Below are 6422 nucleotides of genomic sequence, written 5' to 3'. Positions count from 1 at the left end.
ACATGCTGACATGCCTGCGAAACTTACACTCGAACTTGCTGTTAGGTACCAGTTTTAATTAGTAGCTTAATGGGTTGCAATTCTTTTCATGGGTTATAGCTTCAGATTTGCTTTGGGAGGAATGAAGTCTACTCACAGAATGTTTTTTTTTTTTTTTTTTTTTTTTTGAGACAGAGTCTAGCTGTCACCCAGGCTAGAGTGCAGCGGAATGATCTCAGCTCACTGCAACATCCGCCTCCCAGGTTCATGTGATTCTCCTGCCTCAGCTTTCCGAGTAGCTGGGACTACAGCATGCGCCACCATGCCTGGCTAATTTTTCTTTCTTTTTTTTTTTTTTTGAGATGGAGTTTCGCTTTTGTTGCCCGTGGCGTGGTCTCAGCTCACTGCAACTTCCGCCTCCTGGGTTCAAGTGACTCTCCTGCCTCAGCCTCCCATGTAGCTGGGACTAGAGGCACACACCACCACGCCTGGCTAATATTTGTATTTTTATTTTATTTATTTATTTTGAGACAGAGTCTCACTCTGTTGCCAAGGCCAGAGTACAGTGGCACGATCTCGGCTCACTGCAGGCTCCGCCTCCTGGGTTCATGCCATTCTGCCTCAGTCCCAGCCTGTAGCTGGGACTACAGGCGCCCGCCACCATGCCCGGCTAATTTTTTGTATTTTTAGTAGAGACGGGTTTTCAGTTTTCACCGTGTTAGCCAGGATGGTCTCGATCTCCTGACCTCATGATCCGCGTAATTTTTGTATTTTTTTTTTTTTTTTTTTTTTGAGACGGAGTCTCGCTGTGTCGCCCAGGCTGGAGTGCAGTGGTGCGATCTCGGCTCACTGCAAGCTCCACCTCCCGGGTTCACGCCATTCTCCCGCCTCAGCCTCCGAGTAGCTGGGACTACAGGCGCCCGCCACCTCGCCCGGCTAGTTTTTTGTATTTTTAGTAGAGACGGGGTTTCACCATGTTAGCCAGGATGGTCTCGATCTCCTGACCTCGTGATCCACCCGCCTCGGCCTCCCAAAGTGCTGGGATTACAGGCTTGAGCCACGGCGCCCGGCCAATTTTTGTATTTTTAATAGAGATGGGGGTTTCTCCATGTTGGTCAGGCTGGTCTCGAACTCCTGACCTCAGGTGATCCACCTGCCTCGGCCTCCCAAAGTGCTGGGATTATAGGCATGAGCCACCACGCCTGGCTGTGAAGGTTTTTAGATGCTAAACTTTATTGGAAAAACCAGCAAAGGCTGGCTGGAGGACATGGGAATATTCTCTTCTCTGGACACTGGGGAGTGGACTTCCTGAGAATGACTGCTGACCATTCCATTGTTTTCTGCCGAGCTGAGCTCATATTCATAATTACTAGTTGAATAAAGTATAATGTGATGGAAGAGACTTAATAGTATCCACGTTTCCAAACACAGCAGCTTTAGGAGACCAGTAATTGGGTCAGTGAACTGGTGGAAGCTGCCTGCCTGAAAGGCCAGCTAACCTTCCAGAACTTTAAGATTTTTCTAGAAAGAAGCCATGCTCATTGTTTTTGTTTTTAAATTGGGGTCGGCAGGGTGCAGTGGCTCATGCCTGTAATCCCAGCACTGTGGGAGGCCAAGGCAGGTAGATCGCTTGGGGCCAGGAGTTCAAGACCAGCCTGGCCAATGTGATGAAACCCTGTCTCTACTGAAAATACAAAAATTACCCAGATGTGATGGCGCATGCCTGTAATCCCAGCTACTTGGGAGGCTGAGGCACGAGAATCACTTGAACCTGGGAGGCGGAGGTTATAGTGAGCCGAGATCATGCCACTGCACTCCAGTCTGGGTGACAGAATGAGACTCTGTCTCAAAAATAATAGTAAAATAAAATAGGGGCCAGGTGTGGTGGCTCACACCTGTAATCCCAGCATCTTGCGAAGCCGAGGTGGGTGGATCACCTGAGGTCAGGTGTTCAAGACCAGCCTGATCAATGTGGTGAAACCCTGTCTCTACTAAAAATACAAAAATTAGCCGGGCGTGGTGGCACATACCTGTAACCCCAGCTACTCGGGAGGCTGAGGCAGGAGAATCGCCTGAACCCGGGAGGCAGAGGTTGCAGTGAGCCAAGATTGTGCTACTGTACTCCAGCCTAGGTGACAGAGTGAGACTCTGTCTCAAAAAATAAAATAAATTAATGAATTGGGGTCATCCATACAGACATTAAGATTGGGGGTTTTACCTTTTAACTGAGTAGTATCTGTAGGATTGTGAGGCTCTACTAGTGCTCCTGCCAGGAAATTCATCAAGTCTAAGCCTACCTTAGTTCAGGGGACTTACAACATTAACTGGCGTCAACTGCATGTTAGACCAGATGAATATGCTTGTGATTAATAAATCAAGGTAAAATGGTAATTTTCCCCCATGTGGTTTTTGGCGGACTTTTCTGTAGTTCAGTATAGTCAGGTGTGCAGATCTGGGCAATCAGACCCTGGGCAATTTTAAGTTCATTCTCTTGTTATTCTGTCCAGGATTTGGCACCAGAACAGCTCCTTAACTGCTGAGGAGGAATGAAGGATGACAGGCACTCACAGTTTTCCTATTTCAGGGCTGACAGCAAAGGATTCCAGGCTTTAGGAAACTCAGATTGGGAAGCTGAGGGGAGATACTTACCTTGATTTAAACAGCACCTGTTGAAGGGGCAGCCCATCTTTTTTTCTTTTTTCTTTTTTTTTTGAGATGGAGTCTCGCTCTGTTGCCCAGGCTCTGGAGTGCAGTGGCACGATCTCGGCTCACTGAAAGCTCCGCCTCCCGGGCTCACGTCATTTTTCTGCCTCAGCCTCCTGAGTAGCTGGGACTACAGGTGCCCACCACCACGCCCAGCTAATTTTTCATATTTTTTAGTAGAGAGGGGTTTCACCGTGTTAGCCAGGATGGTCTCAATCTCCTGACCTTGTGATCCGCCCGCCTTGGCCTCCCAAAGTGCTGGGATTACAGGTATGAGCCACCGCGCCCGGCCCTCTTAAAAACAGTAGTGTCTTCCATAGAGAGAGGTTTCATTTGGAATGTATTAGGCTGTTCTTGTGTTGCTATAAAGAAATACCTGGCCAGGCGCAGTGGCTCATGCCTGTAATTCCAGCAGCCTGTAATTTCCAGACCAGCATGACCAAAATGGTGAAACCCCATCTCTACTAAAAATACAAAAAAATAAGCCAGGCGTGGTGGCGGGCACCTATAATCCCAGCTACTCAGGAGGCTGAGGCAGGAGAATCGCTTCAACCTGGGAGGCGGAGGTTGCAGTGAGCTGAGATTGCACCATTGCACTCCAGCCTGGGCAACAAGAGCACAACTCTGTCTCAAAAAAAAAAAAAAACCTGAGAAGAGGTTTAATTGACTCATGGTTCCACAGGCTGTATAGAAGCATGGCACCAGGTGGCCGGGTGCGGTGGCTCACACCCGTAATCCCAACACTTTGGGAGACCGAGGCGGGCAGATCACCTGAGGTTGGACTGGACCAACCCGACCAACATGGAGAAAGCCCGTCTCTACTAAAAATACAAAATTAGCCAGGCTAATGGTGGTGGCACATGCCTGTAATCCCAGCTACTAGGGAGGCTGAGGCAGGAGAATTGCTTGAACCTGGGAGGTAGAGGTTGCGGTGAGTCGAGATCGCGCCATTGCACTCCAGCCTGGGCAACAAGAGCAAAACTCTGTCTCAAAAAAAAAAAAAAAAAACAAGCACGGCACCAGGAATCTATCTGCTCAGTTTCTGGTGAGGCCTCAGGAAGCTTCCAATCATTACTGAAAGCCAAGTAGGACCCAGTGTATCACACAGTGAGGAGAGCAAGAGCAAGAGCAAGAGAGAGACTTGGGCTGGGTAAGGGGATGCTATACACACTTTTTTTTTCTTTTTCGAGACGGAGTTTCGCTCTTGTTGCCTAGGCTGGAGTGCAATGGCATGATCTCAGCTCACTGCAACCTCCACCTCCCAGGTTCAAGCGATTCTCCTGCCTTAGCCTCCTGAGTAGCTGGGATTACAGCTACAAGCATGAGCCACTGTGGTACCACCCCTGGGCTATTTGTAACTTCTTATAATGCTAGTAAAAATAGTAATTTCTTTTTCCCATTTTGCATTTGTAATTAAAAAACGTATTTGTCTTGTTAAAAAAATTAGTCTGGAGGAAAAGCTAGAATTTTGGGGGTAATAGTTCTTATGGTACTGAAAAATACAGCCGGGCGTGGTGGCTCATGCTTATAATCCCAGCACTTTGGGAGGCCGAGGACGGCAGATCACGTGAGGTCAGAAGTTTGATATCAACCTGGCCAACGTGGAGAAACCCCATCACTACTAAAAATACAAAAATTAGCCGGGGGTGGTGGCACACCCCTGTAATCCCAGCTATTTGGGAGGTTGAGGCAGGAGAATCCGTTGAACCTGGTGAACCTGGGAGGCGGAGGTTGCAGTGAGCTGAGATCAAGCCACTGTACTCCAGCCTGGGCGACAGAGCAAGATTGTCTCAAAAAAAAAAAAAAAAAAAAAAAAAAAAAAGGAAAAGAAAAAGATCGAAGAAAATCCAGTATCCATGCCTTAACCTGTTGGTTCATTTCCTTGTAACTTTGTTAATTGCACGAGTGTTGTCTGATATCATCTGAGCAAGTCGCCAACTCTAAGGTTCTGCAATCTGAAAGTGCAGTGCAGCTCCTGGGAGGGTGTCTGTCCCCCTGGCTGAAGGCTCTTGAACAGAACGGAGGCTCTCACTGTCGGAGCCGTTGGGAGGACTCAGGCAGTGGATGGGGATGCAGACTAGATCATGTCCAAGGTCCTTAAAAACCGCAAGGTGTATAAGATGCAGCCAAAAGGATTTAAGGTAAAACTCCACAAACAAAGGGGACAAAAACCCTCAAGGTGGGGGGAGGAAAAAAAAAAAGCTTGAACAGGTAATTAGGAATTAAACAGCTAAATAATTTTTTTTTTTTTGAGAGGGAGTTTTGCCCAGGCTGGAGTGCAGTGGCACGATCTTGGCTCACCACAACGTCCGCCTCCCAGGTTCAAGCAATTCTCCTGCTTCAGCCTCCCTAGTAGCTGGGATTACAGGCATGCGCCACCACGCCCGGCTAATTTTGTATTTTTAGTAGAGACGAGGTTTCTCCATGTTGGTCAGGCTGGTCTCAAACTCCCCACCTCAGGTGATCCGCCCGCCTCGGCCTCCCAAAGTGCTGGGATTACAGGCATGAGCCACCGCGCCCAGCAATAATCTGGTTATTAAAGACACATTAATAATTCTTGTAATTGAAGCAGGTTTTCTTTTTTCTACAGACCACTATTATTTTATTCCTGTCTCTCTGGAAAATGAAAAATCCATTAGTTTTTCTCTTTTGCTTTTACCCAGAAATTAAAGGTTGGTAAGTGGTAATTAGCATAGCATCTGTCAAAGCCAGTTGCCTAATGGGGACCGACATTTGACTTAAGTTGAAAGAATGGAATATGGCTAATGTAGAGTTCATTAGTTCCAGCTGCTTTCTTTGACATTCTTTTCTCCTAGTATGAGAACAGGTATGGCCTGCTCTCTCTTGCTCCCATTTTTAGACATATTGCTGTGCTCCTGTGTGCCTATTCTACAAGGCTGGAGGCACAGTGGTTATAGGGAAGTAAATGGTAATGGGGCAATATGTTTGTGACCACATTCATTATACATCTGGGCTAGAGTTCACAGGTCTTTGCCCTACTGACTCTTGATAGAGGACTCCAGCACCCTGTCTGCCCCTGAGAAACGAAAGAGAACCACTCTCCACTGTCTACTATACATTAGGTACTAGGATTTTTCTCATTATAGTACTTCATTCCTTTTTTGAGGGGGGATTGGATTATTTATTTTGAGACAGGGCCTCACTCTGTCACCCAGGGTGAAGTGCAGTGGCACGATCATAGCTCATTGCAGCCTCAAACTCCTGGGCTCACGTGATCCTTCTGCCTTGACCTCCTGAGTATCTAGGATTACAGGCATGTGCCACTACACCCGGCTCATTTTTAGTTTTTAAATTTTTGTAGAGATAGGGTCTTGCTATGTTCCCCAGGTCGGTCGGTCATACAGTAGTTCACTTAGGCCAGGTGCGGTGGCTCACCACCTGTAATCCCAGCACTTTGGGAGGCCAAGGCAGGTGGATCACTTGAGGTCAGAAGTTTGAGACCAGCCTAGCCAACATGGTGAAACCCTGTGTCTACTAAAAATACAAAAAAAATTTAGCCGTGTGTGGTGGCGGGCGCCTGTAATCCCAGCTACTCTGGAGGCTGAGGCAAGAGAATCGCTTGAACCCAGGAGATAGAGGTTGCAGTGAGCAGAGACTGTGCCATTACCCACAGGTTCAAACAAAACAAAACAAATATAGTACTTCATTTAACCCTTTCAAGCTTGGAGCCGTAGACTAAGAGGTTAGACTCAATCTGGTTTGTCTCACTCCCAAATCCA

This window comes from Macaca nemestrina, chromosome 1 (genome assembly GCF_043159975.1).
Source record: "Macaca nemestrina isolate mMacNem1 chromosome 1, mMacNem.hap1, whole genome shotgun sequence".
NCBI classification, from domain to species: Eukaryota; Metazoa; Chordata; class Mammalia; order Primates; family Cercopithecidae; genus Macaca; species Macaca nemestrina.
Note: the sequence above shows the minus strand (reverse complement) of the source record.